The following is a 13021-nucleotide window of genomic DNA, read 5'->3' on the forward strand; positions in this document are numbered from 1 at the left end:
TTAATTATATTCGTTATATATATATATATGAGGTTTAGTTAAATTTGTAATATATTTTGTTTTTTTTTTTAAAAAAAATATGAAAGACATTTATGGAAATTTAAAAAAGACTTGATCAATACACTAAAAATTATTTACTCAAAAAGTTTAACTTTAATTAATAATATAGATTTAAGTCTGATATTTTGTCAAATTTCTTTTGTATGTTTCCGACCGAAAGATATGGGAAAAAGTCCAGGTTTTCTATTTATGCATGCCATTTGGAAATGACTTCTCTAAATGTGTAAGCAGATTCTTACCATTAGAGCTTTTAGGTTATCGTAGGCTAATATTTTGTCCTTCCAATATTAATGCTGGCTACTGCCAAAAAGTAGCTTGAAGGCCAAAAATAATAAAAAAAAAGACAAAAGAAATCACGTCGAAAGATAGCTAGGTAAATTCTTGATGAAACTCGTACGTATAAAGTTTTAAGCCGTAGATAGGGAAAAAGGTAAATACAGCATGTTTGAATTAATGTATCGTTTTTGGATGACAAATGATCTGTCTTTGCATATAGCTGATAACCCGTGAGAAGCTAAAGGTTTTCTGTATTTCGATTGATATGACATGATCTTCATATCATAGGAAAGCATAGATACGTACTTTTTTTGGAATATATGGACACCAGCAGTTGGTGAGGTTCCATATATATATATATATATATAGTTAGGAACCAGATATATCAATGTTTAAGTAAAAAAAGTAAGAACTCTAAGATTTACTCTTAATACAATTTTAGCGATATTGTGTTTCATTTTATTTTATTAGACTTCTCGTCTAACTAATCTGTCGCTCAATATATGGAATATGCAAGAAATTCATTGTAAATCTTATTGCAATAACTTGCATTTTCACGTGTTCACATGCCGATAATAGAATGAATGATCGAAAAATATCTCTCCTCGAGAGAGCTATGAAGAATGAATATAACAATAACAAGAGATGAGAGTCCTTAAACCACGATGCATTGTGGGGAATAAATCGAACTTCTGGCAAAGGATTTTTTAAGAGAGTTCGAGCTTTGGAAAAACTAGATTGGGCTACTTCGTTTTTCTCTCTTAAAAAAAAAAACGGGGACTGGACATAAGATTGAGCAACTTTGTTATTTGATTTTTAAAAAGAAAGACCGGAATTCGATTGGGCCTCATACGCTATTAGCTTCTATTAGAAACAGGAACATGCATCAGTTTGTGAATACTAGAAGAAGACTGGTTTTGAGACAGGCTTGTAGCCCAGTGATCGAACCCCTTTGTACTCAAAAAGAAAAGAAAAAGAAAAAGAATACTTTTTGATAAACATATCATATCAGAAATAAAAATTTAAAACAGCTTATAATTTCTAAAAGTAATATAGTTTTTGTTCATAGATTTTAATTTAAAATTTTGAAATCTCATAGACATGTAGATTGTGGGCCAGCAGGAGAAAGAAGCCATCGGCCCATTAGTGGAAACAGTGGGCTTTGGAAGCGCGTTTCAAGCACCCAGTCTCCGCCACACGTGAAACCCAAAACTCAACACGTCAATTTCAAACGACTCAAATTTCAATTATCCAAACGTGCAATCACCAAGCCATATTATCTTCAATGAAAATAAAAAAAAATAATACCATGTTTTTAAAATTTCATCAATCTAAATAGCTTGTCATACGTCTCCATCATTCTTTTACACATAAATTGTCACCAGCATCTTCTCTTTAACAAAATTTTAATCTTCCAGACTTGCATAAAATTCAAATTTAATGTAGCATAAGAAGAACCAGATATCAGATTAGTAGTATCATAAACTGGCTCAAAAAACTTCACATTTTCTCTCCTCTTTTCCACTCATCAACTGAAGAACAATGTTTATAAATTTCGTCGTTGAACCGGAGAGAACCAAATTTTTTTATTTATTTGATGGCTCTATCAAACATTAAATATGTTGAGTTTAAACGAGCAGACACATCCAGTCGCAATCCAAATACTAGTATCGATATTAACAAGTGGTCGTACACAAGACGAGTAAATGATTGAATGAACTCCCGCAGAGGTGAGAGCGGCGACGCTGAGATTAGCCACTGGTGGGAGGTGAGGTGCCTTGTGCGCTGTGGTGCAGAGACGAGAGTTCTAGTTTTCATTTTTTTCATTTTCAACTCATGGGCCAACACGAGTCTGCCTCGCCTGGACACGCAATGAGCGTGGCCCGACTCATTTAAGCTTGTTTTTAAATGGATTGATAAAATTTCAACCAACTATATAATATTTTAAACCTGAATAATGGAATATATTGTTGTATGATTTGATGCTGAAAATTCAATATAACCTAGTAAATTTGTTGAGCTCATATTTAGAAATGGGTCTTGTTGCTTTCCGTTTTTCGGGTGGCAACTTGCAAACGTTTCATATTTTCACAGACCGCCAGAGTTGACCAAAACATCTCTTCTGGGCCCCACGAATCTGATGGTTGACCATTTTCTGACCGTTCAATATGGACGGAACCTCTCATCCCCAGATTGCAACTGATTAAGATTTAAGCGACTCTTGTCTCGTTCCTTACATTTATTTATACTCTTGATCATCGAAACAAAGAACTAAAAAGTAAAATAATAATATTTTTGATATAAAAAATATAAATTTTTTCATAAAATTTATTTTATGATCCAAACAAAGAATTCGAAACTCGAATAGACTTCTTTTTTCTCTGACAATTAATCCACATGGACTTTAGATATAATGTTCTTATTATTATATATTTTAATCATATCGACCTAAGCCATGTTTTCCGACTTAATTTCAACGTAGTAGGTATACTATTCTTTATTTACGACGTTGGGCTGTTAATACCGTGAGCTATTATTTCAATTAATTACGGTCCTGTATTACTGAACAAAGTCAAAATCAATATATAGCCATAATTACAAGTTAATTAGACACAATTGTTTGTATCTTAAAAGGAAAAAAAAAAGGAATTAATTTGTAATACTATGAATTTTTATGATTCAATCAGCGTCAATTTTTTTAAAAAAATTTCCACAAAAAACTAGTGCTCATTAAAATTTAAATTTTATCAAAATATCTTTACATCTCGTATGGCATAGAAGTTTAACAATATTGTAATATATAAGGATGCAATTGGGTTTATTGATTTGAAATCAAAATATTTGAAATTCATTATTTAAATCATTTGTATTTTTTTGTTCATAACTTTAGCTTCTCCTGATTTCAAATTCCTTTGACTATTTAAAGTGTATAGCTTCTTAATTTCAATGGTTTTTTTAATTAACCTAAAAATGAATTCATTTAAAATATTTTTTTTAAAAAAAAAAAATCATTGGATCACCAAATCCATATCAACCAAACCAAATACGACTGCAGTGAATTTCCCATTTTTGCTTTTGGTTTTGTGTGTGCACATGTAACTGTATACTTTTTACGTTTATGATGTCACTCTTCGACATTATTGCACGAAGCCTTAATTATTGGTGCCTAATAATAAAATGTGCTTTCTCGTGACTTTGACTATATGTTGTGTTATATATATATATATATTGATCAATGTTGACAACTTAAAAGTAAATTGAACAAATTAATGGATTGTATACCACCTCTAAAAAAATTATTATTAGATTATTTTGTCAATTTGCAAAGAAAAATATAAAAATATCTTTTTTAGAGGTTACAAATACCACTGACTTTTACAATTTGTGTTATCCCAATAAAATTGAGTCCATACAATCTTTTAGTTAAAAAAACAGCATTTGTAAACAGAACTTTGATTCATTATATATCATATTGAATAATTATTACGTATATTATAGGATCAAACGATTACCGCTTTATCAAACGCCATAACTACTGGTAATAATGTAACTCAAATGTTCTAAATTGTACAACAACTCAAGCAGCATGGTTTGATCGTTCTTCCAGTATAGACAATTATTGCACCTAACAATCTATCTCTCAATAATTACATTTCTTGTAGTTAATGAGAATCAAACCAATTACTTTGGCTCTGATTCCGATTGTAGGATCGAGTGTTTATCATTTTATCAAAAACTATAGTTGGTGATAACCGTGCAACTCAAATTTTTTAAACCACACAAAAGTTCAAGCACCGCGATTCGATCATTCTTTCAATATTAACAGTTATTGCACCCTACATACAATTATTGACCCTAGCATAGAAGGTATTTCATGTTGCCTCGATTTTGGAATAGTAGGAAGATTGAAGTTGCATTCACCTTAAAAATGAACAAAGAGAGTCATTTCATATAACATTTCAAATATATTTGCTCAATTGATACATAATTGTGTGGACACCACAGCATGTCTAAAAAGTGCATGTTAGGGCAAGCCACAACTTGGTTAACGTTCCCAGTGGAGTACTACTCTTTGAACGAATTCTTACAACATTATTTTCCCATATCGCATGACAATAAAAGACCACCAATATTCTTGCTTTTCGAGTAAAGTTCGAGTTCGAATTCGAGTTCTGCTAAATAGGTTTATATCCTACTTTATTAGTGCGTGGTTGATTATAACTTATTGTAATCTATCATTATTTGATGATATTATTGAAATTTTGTGATGGATTGTAATCAATTGATTGATTGTATTCGATTTAACAATGGTGAATATAACTGCTCGAAGACTCCAATTAATTGATAATGTACTTTGCCTAACACTCTCTTTATTTAATTTTTTAAAGAATTTTTTTCGTCCCAAAATAAAAAAAAATATCACAATTGGTTTTTTTTTGTTTCTTCGATAATTTATTTTTTCCTTCTCTTCACATCCGATGACACGATTATTACCTTAAGTATTTATATGAATATTTCCAAGGTAACTTTTGTATTATAACTCAAAATGTAATATATATTTTTAATTTCAAAATATTATTTTTTTTAATTTATGACATTATTTGATATTTGCAATGGAGATTTCGTTTAAAAAAATAAAATAAAATGTAAAATTAATTACACGCTTTTATATTTTCCCAAAATCTATCCCCAAAAAATCCTTAATTTATGCAAACTCAGAAGACAAAACCTGAAAACCATACTAAGTTCGCGTTATTTTTGCAATTTATGGCAAATTTGTAACGACTCTTGGAATGTCAACTGGTATATGAATAACAAGAATATATTAATAGATCATACTTGGATATCATTTAGGTATTTATATTTATATTTATATTTTGTTTATTGTAAATTCTGCTATAATTATATTTATTTAGTCCAATTATAATTATTTTATTGAAAGTATACCCAGGTGAAAAGTAAGTTGTTCATTTAAAAAATAAATAATCTGAAAATGGACTAAATAAAAACTAAATATTTTGTTTATTGAAGATCTGAATTGAAATATATAATATTTTGCTTTAAACATATTACAGAGAAAAGAACAACTTGAAATCATTTCAATTTTCTTTTTTTATATATAAAAAGAATTTTTTTTTAAAAAAAACATTCTTGACCAAACTTTTCAACCTCAAGTTATATAATAAGATATATAAAACGAAATTGTCCAAGATTAGTCAAAGTATATTATTTAATTTTAGATTTGAATTAATTTAAAATATCACGTCACAGGATTTTATAAGTAGTTAATCACTACAGTTTTCAACCTTGTGTTTTTCAAATTCAACGTCTATTCGCGTCATCAAAAGAAGAACAAATTAGCTCAAAAATTCAAGCATGGGTGAAAAATAAGTGGACAAATATTTTATTCAGATATATATATTTTTTCCCTTTACGATAGGTCTATTTAACTGTTACGAATAGAGAAAGAAGAGATAACCTACCTAACGACTTAATTTAATTTACTAATAATATTTTCTTTTTCAAGAAGAAATATTATTACAATAATCTAATCTAAGTTTAGGTTAGTTGTTTCTTAATTGTGGGCACATAGGGCAAAAGTATAACAAGTGTCTCTTAATTAATCGAAAACTTTTGCGGTTTTACAAGATCAATTTAATTATTGTATTAGTTATTTTTATTATATTTATTAGTATTTAGGCTTTTCGAAATAGTAGATATATGGAGAGAGAAATTTGTCAGACTGTCGGACTCAGGCTCGCACAAACATTACTGCATAATGAGCTCTTACAACAAATAGTTTGTACTTTGTATCTATAAGTGTTTTACGAAAACGATTAGTTCATGTCACTATAAGAGTTCATTGTAAGTCGTTATAAATCATTTTAAATTTTAATTTCAATCAAATCGAGACAAGAGTGTTACGAAAATTTGTATAAAAAGCTCTAAAATTGGTGAATTCGAACACGGATATTTTCAAGAGACCAATTAACAACAATTTCCCACAAAATTATTCGAGACAATCAATTACAATTTTGTGTGAGTGTTTAATAATTAGTAGTCCATGGATGCTTATCGTGAGAATATAAAAAGAAATAGATTAGAAAAGCACAAGATTCTAATATATCTTAAGTTGTGCTTAAAATGAAATTTTGGAGTCAAATATTTCAGCCTGCCTGTATATATCGATCGATCACTTTTTTGACTAATGTGCCATTAATGGTTATGCGGGTCCATATCATTACAGAAATGTATAAAAAAAATCGTTGTAATATTTTAAAAAAAAATCTGGTTATTAACCAAGATTATTTTATCAACAAAAATTCTGTGAAATGATCACAAGTTAATTTATGAGATATATCTTTAATTTGATTCAATTTAATAAAAATATTATTTTTTATGTTAGACGTAATACTTATCATTTTAAATATAAATCGAGTTGATCCGTTTTACTTTAATAAATACTTTATTACCTTTATATATTGCCTCTTTGAATTGAATTTTTCATTCTCAAAACAAGGACATATTAAAACTTGATTAAGTTTTTGTTATACCATTAGTATTTATGACAACTACTAAAAAAACAAATCGGGAGAACTATATCTCTATATAAAATATTTCTTTTAAAATAAGTGAAAAATTAAATAATTTATAAATTGCAATAACTAAACCTTAGTGTTGGGTTTAGAAATATTAACAATCTTGATTTTGATGATAACAAAACTTGTTATTTTGTTTTTAACATATTTATTCAATTTTGAAATGGCTAGCTCAAGTTGAAGAAAAAACTCGAATTTAGTCAAACTGAAAATCTGACGAGCGCAATTTTTCAATGATATCTCATTGCTTGATGATGCAAATGACCAGCCTCTATAACGGTTAAATAGCGAACTCAAAATTCTAAAAGTCATATTCACAAGTCGAAGTCTGAATCAAAGTCTAAGAGGAAGAAAAATTGCATTGAAGTTATGGTTCTGCACTCGAACTCAGTAGAGAAGAATCTCTTGCGCATATGAGTGTTTCGAGCATATCTCTCTTGTACAAGCTCGTAAATCGGGTGATTCTTGATTCTATGAAAAAATAATTTTTTTTGCAATTTTTATGTTCATCATTTTTCCCTGAAATCAACGAATCGATATTTATAAGCAAGAAAAGATGACTACTGGAATCAATAGTGTTGAAATCATGAGTGCTGGAAAGTAGCAGATCCCGAAATACAGCAGAGTACAAACCAATAGACATGGCTACTGAAATCAATAGCCACTACAACCAGTAGCTACTGCAACTAGTAGAGCACAAAATCAGCAGAAGACGAGAAAAGTGAACCGAAGCGCATATATGACTGTTTTAATATCAGAAAATGTCCAGAATCTTTCCCAACGATCATATTTTTGTATCTAACGTTAATATCATAGTTGGATACTATAAATACAACATCTTAAAGATGAAACAAAAGCTTTTCATATGGATTCAAAGCATGAGAAAATTAATTGAAGAAAAATAGCTAGAATGAGAGCAAACCTAAAGTGTAATAGTATATTTGAGGGATAAATACACTGTAAAAGATTAATCATTATACACAAAAATCACTCATACAAAAGATAGTTGAGCTTCAATGAATAGTTGAGTGATAGTCTTTATACAAGGACATTAAATACCGTGTTTGTAATCTTGGTATAGAAACATTAAAGGTTATGCGAATTGTAAGATTGCGATCTATAAACGAGAGTGTAGTAGAAGTTTCGATTAGGCAATTGATTAGTCTTAAGTCGAAATAGATTTGTACACAGTTTTGAATAAATCAAAGTCTTCTAATGGATCATTCTTTTGCGGAAGGAAAAAATTACGTAGGAGTTGTTAATCTCTTGACATCCATAAACAAATTTTTGCTTACTTAGTTTATTGCATTTAATTATTGTTGTTGTTTAATGATGCATTGTTAAAGCATTTATTAGTATTTCAATTACCAAAATATTTCGTACAAAATATTTAATAAATGCTTCAACCAAACCGTTTTTATACATCCAAATGGCGTATCTTTAAAAAAAATTCAAAAAGTTTAATCGGCTTTTGTAGAGATTATTTTGAATGTCTTCCTCTCGGTTTGAAAACCAAACTCGATTTAATTTCTCGATGTTCAATATTTCAAGAACCGAACTGTTGTAGTTCAATTTTTGTTCCTCGATTGCTCTTTTCAATTAGATATTAGAACCAATATCACATGTCCGATTCTCATTGATTGCAATTATTGAAATTATTGGGAGAACAATTTTTGGGGTGCAATAATTGTCTCCTGCATGTTAGAGCAATTGAAATGTGGCGTTTGAACTGTTGTATAATTTAAAAAATTTGAGTTGCACCATTTCCACCAGTTATAAATTTTGTTAAAGCGTCAAACATTCGTTCCTACAATTGTTATCAGAGCGGGTTGTTTTGAAAGAGCATTTGTAATTGATTTTATCTTTAAAATTCAAAATTTTCATATTTTTCTTACTTATATATGAATAGTTGAATTTTCAAACAGCTTGAAACAATATTGAGAAAAATGATACAACTCTTTGCTCGATTTCTTAAATGATGAACCGTTTTTTGCCTTGAAACTAGACTTGTTGATGATCGCACTGATATAAAATTTGCATCAAGTTCATGATCGAAGAAAAACAGCTTATTAATAAAAATTAGATCATTCACGCCGATGCATAAACTATGCTAAGGAGAAATATGGTTAGTCATCTATCTATTTTTACAAATTTCAAACTTTCAAAACATAGGAGGGTAACTCATTATAATTTTAAGGAGAAGACTAGATTTAAATATGTTAATTGAAATGATTTTTATCCAAGTTTTGTGACCGTCAAGACTTAATTTAAACATATGCATTTTTTTCAGAACTTATACTTGTATAAATACTCATGGACAATTTTAATAATATATAGTAGTGAGAGCTTATTAATAAAAAAATCTTTCAATATGTAGTGGACCAAAAAATTTATATGATGTATATAGCGCACGATTATTAGAGTTATCTGATTATTATTATTATTATTATTATTATTATTATTAAATTTATTTCTCTATTTTAGCACATGTTGAAATGAATCATTCAAGATATGGATAATATTACCCAAACTAAATCCTTTTTTTAAGGAAGAACTAAATCTATTTCATATGCATGTAATGTTACATATTTTAGAGTTTCTTTCATGATCGTGCTGGAAAAAAAAATCAACTAATGTCCACTAAAAGCAGTCGTGGAGCTCATTATTATACATTTCATATCAATAATTAAAGTTTCGATTACATCAAATGATAAGTATAAAAAAAGTGATGCCTATTATTTCTTTTTAACTTTTTATCGATCTTCCAATAAACGCCTTTCAAATCGAAGATTAGGGACACTGATTTAGGTAGTTATTCAGTTGATTTTGCGGTGTCACGTTTTTTCTGAGGTTTTAATTTCTTAATGCAGATTATGATTCCTTTAATGTTTCATTATGCTGAATGAATGTTTCTATTTAACATAATGGCCACTTGCTTGCGCATTACGCTGAATGAATGCTTCTATTTAATGTAATGACCATTTTGTGATAAAATTATAATTTTAGTTTTATAAGATTGGTCTATTTTGGATTTTAGTTATGTAACTTGTAAACGTTTGATTTTCATACAGTATCTGGAAATTTTTTATTTTTTAATTTTTTTGGTTTTTTTGTCTGAAACCACTTAATAATTCAAATATTATTTATTTGACAAATGATAATGTCCTATGTAACTCATGTGGTAAGAATAAAAATTATATTACACACATTAAAATATATATATATATATAACAAAAATAAATTGAAACAACAAATTTTTTCTTTCAACGTTGAAGTATTGAGAGTCGTTTTGCTCTATTTTTCTCATTATTTTTGTCAGATTAATTTTATTTGAACAATATGAGTTTAATTCTCATCATATGTCACGTAAGAAATAATCATTATCAAAGAAATCATATTCGATGGATTTAGTTGTTTCAATCATAAAAAAGACAAAAAACAAAAAAAAAAAAATCGAAAACCATATTATCACGAGTTATAATATTAAAACTCAAAACTGACTGACTACCTTACTAAAATAAAATTGTAATTTTCCCCCATGTGTGGACACATTTCACACCAGTGCATGCCAAATATTCGAAGAGAAAGAACAATGGTGGGGATGCCAAATTTCCAAAACATTACTATGAATACTTGAGCTTATTTCGAGTTCAAAAATTGCTTGTGCTAACAAGTTATATGTTAAATACTCGAAAAATGACCCTTTTTGAGGAACAAACGATCGATAAGCACAAATTAATAGCGTTAGACAACCATATCGTCGTCTTTTGGTGGGGTGTCCGAGTTGGTGGTGCAGATGAGTGTTTGTTCAATAATAATGAATTCAATTGTCTCTACCAACACTTTCTCGGGATAGTTTGTCACACAAGACTTATCAAGTGCGGTTTACTTAGTTAACATGGTTTACAGACTACTCGATTAGTCAAGGTGTTCACCAGTAGGCACTGAAAAATAATAGCTATATATTTCCTTATCATTAAAAAAAAGACTTAAATATTCACGCTTTAGCAATTTCAACTTGTCATAATTACATCGATCAAACTCAATTTACTATCACTGAACTCAAAATAATGAGAAAAATATTTTGGTATATCATAATAATATGACTCGAATTGACATTTAGCGAATTTTAAATTTATGATAACAATATCATATATATCAAAATGACTTTGATATATGTTAATTTATGGAATTCAAATTATGATTATTAGCACATCGAAATAATAATAAAAACTACAGGTAAGTGATATGCGATATCATGTAGCTAGTAATCTAATTATTTAACGTTGACATTTCAGCAATTTCAATTAATATATTAATGTATATTTAGACCAAATTGACTTAAGGAATATGATTATAATTAGTGAGCAATATATAATTTATCCTCACTGGTTCAATAATTAAATTATAGATAATATCAAGTTTCTATTCAATTTAAGTAACTTTACTCCATCCAAATGCAAAACGAGTGAAGATTTGAAAGAAATCCGATCTCCACATTCCTCGCACGTACTTGGCTTTCCTTTAAAAAAAAATAATAAAGGATACCTTTTGATATAAGGAACATTTACTCATGTCATTGCGTCTACTCTCCAATCCTCGGACTTTGGCGAGGGAACCAAGCATGAGGGAATAGGATACTGCCACTGAATGTGCCAGGAACCCTAATCTACGAATCTTGGACCATATTTTTATGTAATTAAATTACGATACGAGTTGTATAATTATTATCCTATATAGTTTTTGATAAAATATTTGATGTTATATTATACATATACCATAGTATATATATTTTACGTTAAAAGAATATGTACATGAGTCGTATACATATATTATATATACTGCAATATTATAAAATTTTTTAAATATTATTTAGGGGATCAATAACCATATTATTATATCGATGGAGAACCCTATTCCCGTTTCAAATGAAAGGATGGCGGAGAAGCCGTAACGTGTGATTTGTCTTGATTCAAAGGTTTTAAAAAAGGGACAGATAATAATATAATTTTAGTCACTTTATACTATGCATATAAATATATATCATGGAAATTTAAATATCAAATTGATGCACACGTATCATAGATATATATTTATTTAACTAACCCAATCAAGACATATAGCAGAGAGACACATTAAAGATTAGCTCCTGAATCTATATAATTTTTAATTCAATGTCTGGACAATATCTGGAAATTTGGGAAGAATAACATGAAGAAACGTGTTTTCAATTATTCGATTTGACATAAAAAAGCATATGGTGAGCAACTAAAAAATACTAATATTTTCATTTATCACCGATTTTTTTTTGGGTTTTATAAAAATTTGTAGTCGATCGGTTCGTTAATTAATGATGTAACGCCCCAGATTCGACGACTGTCATCACTGTACCAAGACGGATCTTTCCAGCGTACTTATGTCCTCACTCACACGCACCCTGAGAAACTTTTCAGGGAGTCACCCATCCTAAAATTGCTCAAAGTCAAACACGTTTAACTTTGAAGTTCTTATGTGATGAGTTACTTCTTAATATGAGTAGTAAATATCAAATCTTGTAAGTTATTCTCAACTGCACAGTCTTATACCTGAATAGTTTCGAATCCCTCTCCTTCCGGTATATGATCGGTTCATTCATGTTCCCTCCGCCTAGAAGCCTGCCAGGAGCCGCTCATTGTTTGTGCAACCTCACGGCACCGACGATCACCTTCCGCCCTCTTCGACCTCGGGTCTCACAAATGGGCCATCGTACACTAACTTTATCTTGAATTCAAGAATCTATTTGATCGGTCTTGGATAAAAACATATATGTTTTTTATGTTTTTTGATTTGTGAAATGCCTCGTAAAAAAGAAACCCGCTATTTACTAATTTGTCACTTTTTAGTTTAGGCGCACACTATCAAATGCAAATTAACCTCAACTCAGCAACTCTCAAAATCTCATGATCTTTTTTTTTTTAAAAAAATCTCCTCTCGAAATGTTATTTTAATTGGGGAAAAAAACCCTTTTCACCTTCACTTCGTTTCTTTTATTTTCTACAAAAATATATGGATGTCTTACTTCCCTCAATTATGAGTCGGTTCCCCAA

Source organism: Primulina tabacum, chromosome 14 (genome assembly GCF_025594145.1).
Source record: "Primulina tabacum isolate GXHZ01 chromosome 14, ASM2559414v2, whole genome shotgun sequence".
NCBI lineage: Eukaryota > Viridiplantae > Streptophyta > Magnoliopsida > Lamiales > Gesneriaceae > Primulina > Primulina tabacum.